The sequence below is a fragment of the Pan paniscus genome, chromosome 13 (assembly GCF_029289425.2).
Source record: "Pan paniscus chromosome 13, NHGRI_mPanPan1-v2.0_pri, whole genome shotgun sequence".
Taxonomy (NCBI): domain Eukaryota; kingdom Metazoa; phylum Chordata; class Mammalia; order Primates; family Hominidae; genus Pan; species Pan paniscus.
Genome location: NC_073262.2, coordinates 75,295,129 through 75,311,157, shown reverse-complemented (window position 1 = coordinate 75,311,157; position 16,029 = coordinate 75,295,129). Strand labels below are relative to the sequence as shown.

Here is a 16,029-nt window from a genome sequence, read left to right as displayed (position 1 = left end):
CTGGAGTAGGAAGGAGACTTACTGTTTACCCTTTGGTACGGTTTGAGTTTTTTTCTATGCGCTTTTTTATTGTTTGCATTGGAGGGAGGAGGGTAGTAGACTGACATCGTCTGGATGTTTGTCCCTTCCAAGCCTCATGTTAAAATGTGATCCCCAGTGATGGAGGTGGGGCCTGGTGGGAGATGTATGGACCATCGGGTAGATCCCTCATGAATGTCTTGGTGCCATCCTTATGGTAATGAATGAGTTCTTGCTTTTTTTTTTTTTGAGACGGAGTCTTGCTCTGTCGCCCAGGCTGGAGGGCAGTGGCGTGATCTCAGCTCACTGCAACCTCCACCTCCCAGGTTCAAGTGATTCTCCTGTCTCAACCTCCTGAGTAGCTGGGATTGCAGGTGCCCACCACCATGCCCAGCTAATTTTTGTATTTTTAGTAGAGATGGGGGTTTCACCATGTTGACCAGGCTGGTCTCAAACTCCTGACCTCAGGTGATCCACCCACCTCAGCCTCCCAAAGTGCTAGAATTACAGGCATGAGCCACCGCGCCCAGCTGAGTTCTTGCTCTTTAAGTCACCTCGAGAATATGATTGTTTAAAAGAGCCTGGCACCTTCCTCCCCCTCTCTCTCCCGCCCTCTCTCACCATGTAATGTGGGCTCCCTTCGTCTTCCTCCGGGAGTGAAAGCAGGCTGAGGCCCTCACTAGAAGCAGATGCTAGTGCCATACTTCCTGTACAGCCTGAAGAACCATGAGCCAAATAAACCCCCTTTCTTTATAAATTGCCCAGCCTCTGGCATTCCTTTATAGCAAAGCAAAACAGATGAAGACATAGACCTTCTGTAGATACGTCTCATTTGTGTTCACAGGATTCTAATTTGTGGAGGTGACTGTGTGCTGACATGGAGAGGCCAAGGCCACTGGAAGAAGAATTTCTTACATTTCCCAAGAGAAGAGGCAAAACCACGCCATGTGGGGCCACAAGGGAAACATCAGTTTTGGTTAGGAGGCAGAAAGGAGCCAGAGGAGAGCCTAGGTCACAGCTTTTACTGGGTTTCCACAGGAAAGCCAAGGCAAGGTACGGGAAGCAGTTTAAGATTGGCTAGTATGAATAATTCTGGTGGGCTTTGAGCTATTGGGGTGGTGCCTGGTTGACCAGTGACAGCCCCTGGAATGATGTGGGGAAGAGGAAATACTGGGTTGGTGTGTGAGGTTAAAGAGAGCAGTTGGCTTGCATATGAAAGGCATACTCCCAAGTCATTTGTTCACTATGTTTAGGAATTAGCCCCGGGGGGAGGGGGAGGGCAGCAGTCTCTCCCGGGGTCTGTAAGGCCCCCAAATGCCGAGCATCAAGAATACAAAAAACAGAAAAATAGTTAATACAGGGTGCGGTGGCTCACACTTGTAATCCCGGCACTTTGGGAGGCCAAGGAAGGTAAATCACTTGAGGCCAGCAGTTTGAGACTAGTCTGGCTAACATGGCAAAAACTCATCTCTACTAGAAATACAAAAATTAGCCAGGTGTGGTGGCAGGCGCCTGTAATGCCAGCTACTCGGGAGGTGGAGGCAGGAGAATCACTTGAACCCGGGAGGGGGAGGTTACACTGAGCCAAGATCGCACCATTGCGCTCCAGCCTGGGCAACAGAGCAAGACTCTGTCTCATCCCCCAGCCCCCCAAAAAAGTTAATACAATTGGCCGTGTGATAAATAGATGCCAGACAAATACAGAATCTAAGAAAGCATGGTAAGAATAAGATTATAGGAATGAAATACATTTTTATATAAATTTTACTGTGAAATAAATATGCAGTCATGTAAATCCTACTGCTTCTATAGTTTATAGAAACATATATAGGGTATAAGTGTTCAGACAAATACTAGATTTATGTATTGAACAATGCAGTGATATTGTAGACTTAAACACATATAGTGAGATTTCACTATTTCTGATGAAACAGTTATGCAAGTCTACATTTTAGGTTGTGCTTGATTTGAGGGGGAAAAGCAGGGAGTATTTTAAACAATTAGTTTTCAATGGAATAAAGAATGTTGACATTCTGATAAGAGTTCCTTCATGAAATGCAATTACAATGACTGTTCATTATAATGCACTAATACACTGCAGTTACTTCATATAAAGAGGGTAAAGTTTCCTTAGAGTTTTTATAAATTATGTATTTTCTTTTTGAAAATAAAAAACCTTATCTTTTTTTTTTTTTTTTTTTTTGCATTTTAAGAATAGATTGCCTTAATCAAGAGATTAGAAGGTAGGATTGAGGAATTCTTTGTACCTGAACATGAAAAAGGAAACATGTTCAAAGTTCACTGCAGCAATGATTGTAATAACAAATGAGTGGAAATAATCCAAAAGTCTCTCAGTAAAGGAATTTATAAAATACTATCCAGACGTTAAAATAAGTAGATTACGGCTGGAAATGGTGGCTCACGCCTGTCATCCCAGCACTTTGGAAGGCCAAGGCAGGCAGATCGCTTGAGGTCAGGAGTTTGAGACCAGCTTAGTCAACATGGTGAAACCCTGTCTCTACTAAAAATACAAAAATTAGCTAGGCATGATGGTGCGCACCTGTAATCCCAGCTGCTCAGGAGGCTGAGGCAGGGGAATCACTTGAACCCGAGAGGCAGAGCTTCCAGTGAGCTGAGATTGCGCCATTGCACTCCAGCCTGGGCAACAGAGCGAGACTCAGTCTCCAAAATAATAATAATAATAATAATAATAATAATAATAAAATAAATAGATTACATCTATATCTTCTAACACAGCAAGAACTAAAAAACATAATGTTGAATGAAAATTGCACAAATATCATAGACTTGGCCAGGTGCGTCGGCTCACGCCTGTAATCCCAGCACTTTGGGAGGCTGAGGCGGGCAGATAACCTGAGCTCTCAGGAGTTCGAGACTAGCCTGGCCAACATAGTGAAACCCCATCTCTACTAAATATACAAAAATTAGCCAGGCCTGGTGGAGTGTGCCTGTAATCACAGCTACTTGGGAGACTGAAGCAGGAGAATTGCTTGAACCCAGGAGGTGGAGGTTGCAGTGAGCCGAGATCGTGCCACTGCACTCTAGTCTGGACAAGAGAGCAAGGCTCCGTCTCAAAAAAAAAAAAATCATAGACTAAAGATATCATACAGGCAAAATTTTAAAATCCATAAAACAATACTGGGAGGGTGAGATATGAGAAAGGAAAAAGAGAAGTAGGAAATTTTCATTGGTCATAATAATTTTATTAATAAAATTAATTAAGCTAATACATAAAATAAAAACTTTATTATATTTTTACTAAAAAGAAGAAAATTGAATTGAAGCAAATATAAAATGTCAATATTTGTTCATCTGCAAGGCTGGCTTATGGGAGTTTGTTACATATTGTACTTTTCAAAAAACTTTAATTAAAAAAACTACAAGCAAAACAAAAAAATAGATTGGCTTTATCTACAAAAAATGTAGGAATGCTCTTAGCATTATAAATTATTAGAATCAGCAGTGCATACAGTAATTTGGAAAGTTAATAGGCATTTCTAGAAAATGATCAGTTCTGATTTTGATCAATTGGAAGTGTCAAGAAAATGGACTAAAAAAAAAAAAAAAAAGAAAGAAAGAAAATCAACAAATACAAAATATCAAATAGGGCCAGGCTCATTGGTTCACACTTGTAATACCAGGGCTTTGGAAGGTCACGGCAGGAGGATCACTTGAGACCAGGAATTTAAGACCAGCCTGGACAACATAGTGAGACCCTATCTCTAAAAAAAAAAATTTTTTTTTAATTAGCCAAGCATGGTGGTGCATGCCTATAGTCCCAGCTACTTGGGAGGCTGAGACAGGAGGATCGCTTGAGCCCAGGAGTGTGAGGCTGGAGTGAGTTATGATTGCTCCACTGCATTCCAGCCTGGGCAACAGGGTGAGACTTTGTCTCTAAAAAGGAAAAAATATTAAATAAAAATGTATACTATATTTCTTTGAATCAAAACCATCTATGTTCCTTTTTTTTTGAGACGGAATCTCATTCTGTCGCCCAGGCTGGAGTGCAGTGGTGCAATCTCAGCTTACTGCAACCTCCGGCCTCCCGGGCTCAAGCAATTCTCCTGCCTCAGCCTCCCGAGTAGCTGGGACTACAGGTGCGCGCCACCACACCTGGCTAATTTTTCTATTTTTAGAAGAGATGGGTTTTCACCATGTTGGCCAGGATGGTCTCGATCTCCTAACCTCGTGATCTGCCCACCTCGGCCTCCCAAAGTACTGGGATTACAGGCGTGAGCCACTGTGCCCGGCCAAAACCATCTATGTTCTAATGCATCATTATTTTGCGTACCACAAAGGAGACAGGTGGAGGGAACACTGCCAACTGCCAACAATGACTATTAGATGTCATTAATCTAAAGATGAATCCACATTGCAGACATGTTCAAATGTAAAGCAAAACAAAACAAAGTACATATTAGAACTGGCAAAATGCAATAAGCATTTTGTACTGGATCTTCCATCACAAATTAGCCCAACAAAGCATGCACTGGATCTTTACCAAAAAAACTCACTAAAATTCTTTCATGAAGGAAGATCTAAATAAATGGAGTAATACACTGTATCTGCAGTTGGGATGACTTATTATTGTAAAGAGTTCCCTTTTTCCTATATTAATCTATAAATTTAATGCAATTCCAGTCAAAATTCCAAGGGAAGGTTTTTGTTGTTGTTGTTGTTGTTTTTTTTTTTTTTTTAGACAGAGTCTCACTCTATCACCCAGGCTGGAGTGGAGTGCAATGATGCAATCTCAGCTCACTGCAACCTCCGCCTCCTGGGTTCAAGTGATTCTCCTGCCTCAGCCTCCCTATAGCTGGGATTACAGGCTGCCATGCCCAGCTAATTTTTGTATTTTTAGTAGACGGGGTTTCACCATGTTGGCCAGGCTGGTCTTGAACTCCTTACCCCAGACGATCCACCTGCCTCGGCCTTCCAAAGTGCTGGGATTACAGGTGTGAGCCACCACATCCGGCCACAAGGGAAAGTTTTTAAGAGACCTGAATACTTTATTCTAAAGTTTATATAGAAAAATTAAAGTCTAAGTAAAGCAATTTCAGAAAAGAAGGGGAAAGGTAGGCTGTGTCAGAAGTGTATTCGTATACCAATATCACAAAGCCCTAATATAAGAGTTGCATAGACAAGGGATGATTTAACTCATGCTACAGGCTAAGAGACAGTTGGGTTGATATTGACAGCTAAACAATGCTACCAGTCATAGAGGTTCTTTGAGTTTTCCTGTCCTTATATCCTTAGGATATATACCTTTGTCCCCAGGTATGTTACCTCAGAATATTGTCTACATTCTAGGCAAGAAAAGAAGGAAAGGGAGCAGAGAAGAATGACTTTCTGTGAGATCTTTTTACTCAGGAAACAAAAATCACCCTAGGGAATTTTGTCTCCATCTCATTATTTATAACCTTACCACATGGCTAACCTCTGCTGCAAGGGTCTGAGAAAATGAATATTTTGGCTGAGTATATATATTGCTGTCCCAAACAAAACTGGGAGGCCAGTCCACAATGGTGGATGTTAAGTGCACATGCATAAGCAGAGAAGGTTGGTTCTGTTAGTGAGAATGAAAGAGAATGAATACTGAATCATAATTAGGAGAATCTGCTTTAAGAGAGGACTGTGTCTTCTAGTAAACAACACAACAATCAGTACACATCTGGCACAAGCCAAACAAACTAATTGTGGAATAGAATGACATAGGATGGGATGGGATGGAATGAAATAGAAAAGAATAGAAAACTCAAAATAGACACGTTTATATGGTAATTTGTTATTTGATAGAGGTGGCCCCACAAAACAGCAAGAAAGGGGTACATCGTTTAACAGATGGCATTTGGAAAATTGGCTCATTGTATATAGAAAAATAAAGCTGAAACTTTGTCACCCTATATATAAAGATGACTTCCAAATGGATCAAAGACCTAAATGTGAAAGGTAAAGCTATGAAGTGAACATAGAATATGTAGAAGAATATTTTTTGAGTACCTGGGGATGGAGAAGGACTTCTTAAGGTTCCATGAGAGGGTGGCTGAGCACAGTGGCTCATTGCCTATAATCCCAACACTTTGGGAAGCCAAGGTGGGAGGATCGCTTGAGGTCAGGAGTTCAAAATCAGCCTGGCCAACATGGCAAAACCCCATCTCTACCAAAAAATAAAAAATTAGCCAGATATGGGGGTATGCACCTGTAGTCCCAGCTACTCATGAGGCTGAGGCACGAGAATTGCTTGAACCTGGGAGGTGGAGGTTGCAGTGAACCGAGATCGCGCCACCGTACTCCAGCCTGAAAGACAGAATGAGGCCCTGTCTCAAAAAAAAAAAAAAAAAAAAAAAAAAAAAAAAAAAAAATTCCATGAGAGGGTAAAAAATAGGTGGATATGACCATATGAATATTAAGGATCATTATTCAATGAAGGACATGGTAGATAAGACTCACAATTGGATGATCACTTGGGAGAAGATAGAGCTTTCTGTGATGATGAAATGTTTTCTGTCTGTACTCTCCAATATGGTAGTCATTATCCACAGTGGGTTACCAAGCACTTGAAATGGGGATAGTGCAACTGAACAACTGAATTTTTAGTTTTAATTCATTTAAATTTAAATAGCCATCTGTGGCTAGTGGTTACCATATGGAGCAGTGCAGAACTAGGGTAATTTGAAGTACTCTAGCAGATCAATAAGAAAAAAATACAAGATTGTCCAATATAAAAATAGGTCAAGAATATAAATAGGTTTACAGAGGGGAAGCCCAAGTACATAGTTTTTAGGAAAAGATCCAAAATCACAAGTAAATAAGCAAAATACAAATTAAAACCATAAGATAGTATTGCTAAAATTGGAAAGTCATATGATCCCAAGTGTTAGTAAGGATGTGGGGAAGAGCAACCCTCATTTACTGCTGAAGGTTGGGGAGTAGTAGGCTTGTGCAGCCATTTTGGAATGAAGTATTTATATATCAAATAATCAATCAATCCTTCTCACCTTCCTTAGAACAACTCACACACAGACTGTTGAGGAGGTGAATGTGAAACTGAATACTTCCCTTGACCTCCTCACAGGACTAGCCAAAGGGTTGGCTCGTTTACTCAGCCCACAGCTTTCAAACCTTCATGGGACGGGGAGCATGCAGGTGACAGGGTACAGAGGCCAGGATGAGCACTTCTGGCCAATCGGCAGGAGCAGAACTCCATGCAGGCCTGCAGCAGCACCTACGGGTTGCCTGTGACTCCTGATGCCCCAGAGGGAGTGTTACAGTGTGTTCTCTTAGCTTTGCTGTCTGCAGACGGCTAAATGTTTCATAGCTCAGTGTGACAGTCCTCTGTATCCCAAGCTCTTGTTTGGTGTCCAGGAAGAATCAGGTCACACGAACAAATTGAAGGGTGGTGAGTGTGGAGGATTTTATTGAGTGGTGGCAGTGGCTCTCAGCGGGATAGGAGGCTGGAAAGGGGATGGTTTGGGAAGATGGTCTTCCCCTGGAGTTCGGTCTTCCCCGGCTGAACTCTTCTCTGAGATCTCACTGTCAAACCATCCCTCTGAAGTCAAGCTGCTTCTCTCTGATGTCCGGCTACTTCTTCTCTTCTTCCTTTTTCTGCCACTCTGCCACTCCACCACTGGGGCCTGTGGGGTTTTTATGGGTACAGGATGGGGGGGTGGGAAGGGACAGGATGGTTTTGGAAAAGGCAACATTCGGGCAGGAAAACAGGAATGCATGTTCTCACTTTGGGCCATGGGTCTAGGCTTGAGGGTGTGGCCCTCGCCGGGGACCACCCTCTTCTACCCAGTATTTCCCTGCCTCCTGTCCATATCACATGTACAAAGATGAAAGGCGCCCATCACATTTTTTTTTTGAGCCGGGGTCTTGCTCTGTTGCCCAGGCTATAGGTACAGTGGTATGATGAAGGCTCACTGCAGCCTCAACCTCCTCAAGGCTCCAGCAATCTTTCCACCTTAGACTCCTGAGTACCTGGGACCACAGGCATGCACTAACACACTTGGCTAATTTATTTTTTATTTTTATGTTTGGTAGTGATTGGGTCTCCCTATGTTGCCCAGGATGGTCTTGAACTCCTGGGCTCAAGAAGTCCTCCCAACTCAGTCTCCCAAAGTGCTGGGATTACAGGCATGAGCCACCATGGCCCACAACATTAAGACAGTAGAGATTTAGAGGCAATGTAAGTTTATCGTGGGTGGGAATGGAGACGTTAAATCTGATGGAGGTATACTATGGAATACTCTGTTACAGTCAGAAATAATGAACCAGAGTTACATACAACAACATGAAGAGGGCTGGGAAGTCTAGTATTAGGTGAGAAGGGTAAGAAATAGAGTGAGATGTGATAGTATGATCCTATGAACACGGGTTTCCAAAATCAACTCACCCAGAAATAGTTATATATTATTCAAAGATGTTTATATAACCAAGGCCATATATCAAACACATTACTCTTGCTTGGTACCTACTGACAATTTTGCACCATGAAGTAGAGGGTGAAAGGGAAGTGGGGGGCAGGGATCAGGGGGAAAAAGAGAAAAGGCTACTGCAACAGGAGTGATGATTATATACCATAAAGGAAAAGAAAGAATTATCTTAACCCTCAAACCTGTTATAGAACTGAAATGGGTTCTACTAGCCCGGCACCGTGAGACCAGATATCCACATGGTGGTTTGCAGCACAAGAAAGTGTTTTATTGGCTGGGCGCCAAGCAAGGAGGCTCAGGTAGCTAAGCTAACGCTTAAACCTTGACCTTCCCTATGACTAGCAGGTAAGGGTTTGTAAAGCAGGGGTAAATTTCAGGAAAGCAGAAGCTATAGGCAAAATAATAAATCAATGATTTATGGTCAAAACCATAAATCAAGGTTACACATTGGTTTTGGCCTTAAACTACAGGATATCTTGAAGCAGGGGCTTATAGGTCATAGACAGATTCAAAGACTTTCTGATTTGCAATTGGTTTGAGGAGGTTTAATAATTTGGGGTCAGCAGAAAAGAATGTTAGGTCCAGCTCATGGGTGTGACTTTCTCCACGCCCCGCGGGAAGAAATTTAGAACAAAAGATGGTGGTCAGAGTTCAGGTCCCAGATCTCACTTATCTGAGGTCTACGTGCAAGTGGATGTGCAAGCAGATCTGTTTGGTGAGGGTTCGGTTTCTGAAAAACAATTTGGAGACATATGTTACAATGTTATCTTTGGTTTGTATATGGGAACCAAATATCCCTTGATTCTAGCTTCCTTGGCTCTTGCTTTAGGCTACCTTCTTGCGTATCAAGTTGCTTATTTACTTCTCAGGGCTAACTAGGTGCATGGAACTTGAAGGAACTCAAGATTTTCCTTAATTTCCATGCTTCGGGGGGGCCCACAGGCCTCTAAGGAGGTCCTTACTCCACCTCACATCTGATGTCCAAGGGAGGAGAGAACAAAATATGGTCCAGTATGTGAATTTCCTAGATCTTTTAAGGACTATGTATGGCTTTCTTGATACTGTGCATATTTTTTGAGCTAAATAGAAGCATGTTCTGTGTTCTGCTGCCTCTTTTATGTCAGTGCTTGCTTTAAACATAAGCATGTTTATAATTCATCATATTGGGCTCTGCTCATTTCTATAAACTCTACCAGCTGCTGTTGCTTTGGCACAACAGAGTATTTTATGTTCCACTGAAGTATTTCCCCGACGAACATAATGCTTTATGAAACCTGTATTGCAGAAAATGTCTGAATGTTGAATTGAAACCATGAGAACTGAAGAGTGAATGGGCCAAGATCAGAGCTTGTGACAATCCACAGGTGGCCCTGGATGCAGGTTTAGATACTATTCTTTCAGACAATGTTCTCAGCCGTGTGCATCATTCAATCCTCCACATCTGAAATGATTTGCATAACCATGTTGCTGGGCCTGGGACAAAATTCCTATGGCAGTGTTGAAGCTTTTTCAGATTCTCATTCTCTCCCCTCTTTTTTTTTTCTATCTTTTAGAATTCTGCAAGAATGGATTTGTGTGGGGTTTTCTTTTCTGTAGAAATTGATGTTGTATGTCTTTCATAAGTGTTCAGAGCTGAGAAAGAAAGGGATTGGATACTGTTGTATTTTACTGTGCCTTCTATAAGACATTTCAACAATCTCTGTAAATTAGTTTATCTTGTTTTTTATTGATTTCTTAAATAAATTAATTATCTATCCCAAAAGAAGGTGTGACATTAATTTCTTTTCTTTTTTTTTTTAAGTGCAGTGGCATGATCATAGCTCACTGCAGCCTCAACCACCAGGTTCAAGCAATCCTCCCACCTCAGCCTACTGAGAAGCTGGGACTACAGGAATGCACTACCACACTGGGCTAATTTTTTTATTTTTAGTAGAGACAGGGTCTCACCATGTTGTCCAGGCTGGTCTGAAACCCCTGGGCTCAAGTGATCCTCCTGCCTTGGACTCCCAAAGTGTTGGGATTACAGGTGTGAGCCACTGTGCCCTGCAACACATTAATTTCAAAACTATATCTTTAAAATAATGCATATTGTGTCTATATGGATTGCCAAACTACAGGGACAAGAACAGTTATTTCATTTCATTCCTTATAAAGCTTCCCTCTTCTCCGAAATAACTATGCTGGCAATACCAGTATGTCAACAGAAATTTTAGGTATATAAATTCCTTTTTATTTATCACCCCCATTATTACTAATGTCACTCTACCTTCAAAAGCAAAATCAAATTGAAAAGTAGCACATATCTGACTTAGGCTATTGAAAACTTTTAACTACTTACATTTCAGATAATAAATGAGCCTCAGCAACTAATCACACTCAGAATCTGAAAAATAAATAAACTTAGTTTCTTAACTATAAATTATTTTGCCCCAAGCCAAAGATATTTTTATCTTCCAGAGATATTATAATCTCCCAAGCCAAGGAAAGAAAAAAATGTTAGAAAGAATCAAATACATGACTGCATTTTGAAAGATTTTTAGGAAATGTTTTTACCTGCTGCAGACTAACTACCTTTAGACATCAGTTACTACACTTGCATGGGAGGAGGATCTTTGTGATGTTTATGTTTATTTTCTCTTTGTCACTTATTCATTCATGTCATTAAGCATATATATGTACATATGATATATATGACATAGATACGTATACATAAAATATACCTATATATTTTTTGCTATGTGCCAGGCATTGTTCGAGGCCCTGGGAATGCAATGCCCAAGAGTCTTTATACCTCAAATCCAGAGAGGGGAAACAGACAAGCAATGTAAATAAGGTGTCATAAGTGCTCCATTAAGACAAATAGAAAGTACTATGGGAGCTCATAGCAGAGGCACCAGATTAGGATTAGACCAGACTAAATGTTCAAGGCAGGCTTACTGGATAAAGGGATATTTACACAGAGCCCCAAAAGATGAGACAGATTCAGTCCTTGGAAAACAACGGCTGAAGAAAAATACGTTCCAAGCATAGAGAGGTATAGCAGGGACTAGCAGGAGATATGGATGAAGGGAGAAAGTTACAAACAGATGCATGATATGATTAGATGAACATTCCAGGAACATCACTCTGCCTGGAGAAAGGACACACAGGACAATTACATCTGTCAGGAAACCAAACAAAGGCTGAAATACAATAATGCAGTAAGGATAGAAAGAGAATTTACATAAAAGGCAAATTCACAGGTCAATTAACTGTCAGAGTGGGGATGGGGAGAGTGGTTGATCACAGCCCTTGAATTTTAGACATACTAGTGAACAATCATATGGTGGGCTACTGTATTAGTCAGAATCATTGATGCTAACAGCTGTTATGACTCAAAATCTCAGTGGCTTAGCACAACAAAATGTTTATTTCTGTCACCTCACAGTCCAAAGTTGAGCTGGGAGAAGGTGGGTTCTGCTCCACACAGTCATTCATATCTCCATGTTTTCTCCCTGGATTCAAGCATTCAAAAGACATTATCAGGCTTTTGTCCCCTCCGCTCCCTGGCTTTTTTTTTTTTTTTTTTTTTTTGAGATGGAGTTTCACTCTTGTTGCCCAGACTGGAGTGCAATGGTGCGATCTCGGCTCACTGCAACCTCTGCCTCCTGGGTTCAAGTGATTCTCCTGCCTCACCCTCCCGAGTAGCTGGGATTACAGGTGCACAATACCACGCCCAGCTAATTTTCAAACAGAGACAAGGTTTCTGTTGGTCAGGCTGGTCTTGAACTCCTGACCTCAGGTGATCCGCCCACCTCGGCCTCCCAAAGTGCTGGGATTAGGGGCATGAGCCACCGCGTCTGGCCCTGCCCCTTCCTTCTTATTCTCAGCTCTGCCTTCCTCTCCATTGGTTTACCCCCAGGGAAGCTCTCTCCTTATGGTGGCAAGGATGGGACCCCAGCATCTCCACTCAAATGATCTCTAGTGCAGCAGTTCCCAACCTTTTTGGCACCAGGGACTGGTTTCATGGAAGACAATTTTTCCATGGATGGTGTTTGGGGGATGGTTTGGGGATGAAACTGTTCCACCTCAGATCATCAGGCATTAGATTTTCCTAAGGAACATGCAACCTAGATCCCTCATATGCGCAGTTCACAATGGGGTTCACCCTTCTATGAGAAGTTAATGTCACCACTGAACTGATAGGAGGCAGAGCTTAGGCAGTAACACTCACTTGCCTGCTGCTCACCTCCTGCTGTGCAGCTGGGTTCCTTACAGGCCACAGACTGGTACCTGTATGGGGCCCCAGGGGCTGGGGAACTCCTGCTCTAGTGTATCATCTCCGGAGATAAGCTTTCCCCAACCATTCTCTAAGCATCTCTAATAATCCCTGCAAAAGGATTCCGGACTTCCTTGGGTCAGATAACCACCTAGGGCCAGTCATAGTCCAAGTGGATGAAGAACGTGATTGGCCAGCCTGAGTCACACCCCAGAGGCAGAGGAGATCTGATGATTGGTAGCTCCATCAGATGTGGGAGGAGGAGTTCCTGAGAGGAACAGAGAAAGAAAGGCTCTAATACCAGAAGGCAGGGGTAAGTAGCTGCAAAAACAACAGCCATCACCAAAGCTATATAAGTTTTAATTTCCCATCAAATTTTGGTTTAGGATCTTAGCAGAACTGAAGGGTAGAAAACCAACCTATGGAATTTTAAGTTAGGAGTGCCCAACGAGCAACCTGCTCTGCTCTCATGCTATGAAGTATGATGACTAAACATTTCCATTGTGTAAGTCTAGAATGTCACATTTTTTTTTCATATCTGTATGTTCATTGGTGTTTTATCTTTGAAACAACATGGTTTTACTCCAGTCTTTAGCCTGTACTGAGGTTTATGGGTCTCCTGGAGAAAAGCTAAGTTTAGTGTAAAATTTGTTCTGTCTTCAATCACAAGGGAAAAACAATCTGCCCTAGCAAACCCTGTGGGAATATGATTTATGAGTGCATGCTTAGGTGTTTTATTACTACATATCATAACTTTTATTAGTGCTTCTATTAATATTGCCAGTCATGAGCGATAAAATTGACTCTGAGTGCATCCACAGGCTTTTATAAACCTCTTTCTGAATCACTGGTTTTTCTGTAAAACATAAAACATTTTGGTAAAAAACAAAAAGTGGCAATTCACTTGGTTTTGGCTTAGCACTTGCATTTTCTAGGAGTGGAATCATAGCTGCTCAGAACTGTGGGAGCTCTCAGAAGTCATCTGACCTCATTCTCTATTTCTCTGTCAGTGGAGGGTAGGCACTCTGTACACTTAGTGGAACGAATGAATCTCCACTATGGCATCACACTGCTATTAAGCTTATTACCTCACAACAGCCCAGGTTTTCATGTGATTGTTTTATTTTGTTTTTGAGACAAATTCTTTTTTTTTTTTTTTTTAAACAGAGTCTCACTCTGTCACCCAGGCTGGAGTGCAGTGGCATGATCTCTGCTCACTGCAACCTCCACCTCCTGGGTTCAAGCAATTCTCCTGCCTCAGCCTCCCAAGTAGCTGGGATTACAGGCATGCACCATCACGCTGTACTAGCCAGGGTTCTCTAGAGGGACAGAACTAATAGGAGATCTATCTATCTAAATATTTATAATATATATATCTCCTACTATATATAAACATAAACATATATCATATTACATATAATATATAAACATATCTCACATAATATATGAGATATAAACATATCTCACATAATATATGAGATATAAACATATCTCACATAATATATGAGATATAAACATATCTCACATAATATATGAGATATAAACATATCTCACATAATATATGAGATATAAACATATCTCACATAAAATATGAGATATAAACATATCTCACATAAAATATGAGATATAAACATATCTCATAAAATATGAGATATAAACATATCTCACATAATATATGAGATATAAACATATCTCACATAATATATGAGATATAAACATATCTCACATAATATATGAGATATAAACATATCTCACATAATATATGAGATATAAACATATCTCACATGAGATATAAACATCTCACATAATATATAAACATATCTCACATAATGAGATATAAACATCTCACATAATATATGAGATATAAACATCTCACATATGAGATATAAACATATCTCACATGTGAGATATAAACATATCTCACATGTGAGATATAAACATATCTCACATGTGAGATATAAACATATCTCACATGTGAGATATAAACATATCTCACATGTGAGATATAAACATATCTCACATGTGAGATATAAACATATCTCACATGTGAGATATAAACATATCTCACATGTGAGATATAAACATATCTCACATATGAGATATAAACATATCTCACATATGAGATATAAACATCTCACATATGAGATATAAACATCTCACATATGAGATATAAACATATCTCACATATGAGATATAAACATCTCACATATGAGATATAAACATATCTCACATATGAGATATAAACATATCTCACATATGAGATATAAACATATATACGAGAAAGGAACATACAACATGAGCTATAAACATACATCATATGAGCTATAAACATACATCATATGAGATACAAACATATACCACATATATGAGATATAAACATATATCATATATGAGATATAAACATATATCATATATGAGATATAAACATATCATATATGAGATATAAACATATATCATATATGAGATATAAACATATATCATATATGAGATATAAACATATATCATATATATGAGATATAAACATATATATATGAGATATAAACATATATCATATATATGAGATAAACATATCTCATATATAGGAGATATAAACATATATCATATATAGGAGATATAAACATATATCATATATAGGAGATATAAACATATATATAGGAGATATAAACATATATCATATATAGGAGATATAAACATATATCATATATATGAGATATAAACATATATCATATATATGAGATAAACATATATCATATATATGAGATAAACATATATCAGAGATATAAACATATATGACATATATGAGATATAAACATATAACATGTTTGATATATAAACATATATATGATATATAAACATAAACATATCATATATGATATATAAACATATGATATATAAACATATATCATATATGATATATAAACATATGATATATAAACATATATCATATATAATATAAATATATAAACATATATATAATATATATATAAAAAAGAAGAGTTTATTAAGTATTAACTCGCATGATCACAAGGTCCCACAACAGGCCATCTGCAAGCTGAGGGGCAAGGAAAGCCAGTCCGAGTCCCAAAACTGAAGAACCTGGTGTCCGATGTTCAAGGGCAGGAAGCATCCAGCATGGGAGAAAGATGTAGGCTGAGAGGCTAAGCCAATCTAGTCTTTTCACGTTTTTCTGCCTGCTTTATATTCTAGCCACACTGACAGCTGATTAGATGGTGCCCACCCAGATTAAGTGTGGGTCTGCCTTTCCCAGCCCACTGACTCAAATGTTAATCTCCTTTGGCA

General features: G+C 39.8%; 1 protein-coding gene across 16 annotated transcripts in view; it reads right to left on the bottom strand.

The window, feature by feature from the left end:
• Positions 1-16,029, bottom strand: part of PDK1 (pyruvate dehydrogenase kinase 1) — a 161,749-nt gene that overhangs the window by 80,048 nt on the left and 65,672 nt on the right. For 3 of the 16 annotated variants that reach the window (XR_010109482.1, XR_010109479.1, XR_010109488.1), the window contains 4 exons: positions 12,881-12,997; positions 11,892-11,965; positions 10,810-10,854; positions 2,172-9,201 (listed from right to left, as the gene is read on the bottom strand). The exons of 3 other annotated variants lie outside the window; for them this stretch is intronic. The gene's annotated coding sequence lies outside the window, so the exon portion shown is untranslated. Of the gene's footprint in view, positions 1-2,171; positions 9,202-10,418; positions 10,515-10,809; positions 10,855-11,097; positions 11,966-12,880; positions 12,998-16,029 lie in introns of those variants that run through there. 10 more of the 16 variants (XR_010109483.1, XR_010109481.1, XR_010109489.1 and 7 more) reach the window with 7 other exon arrangements.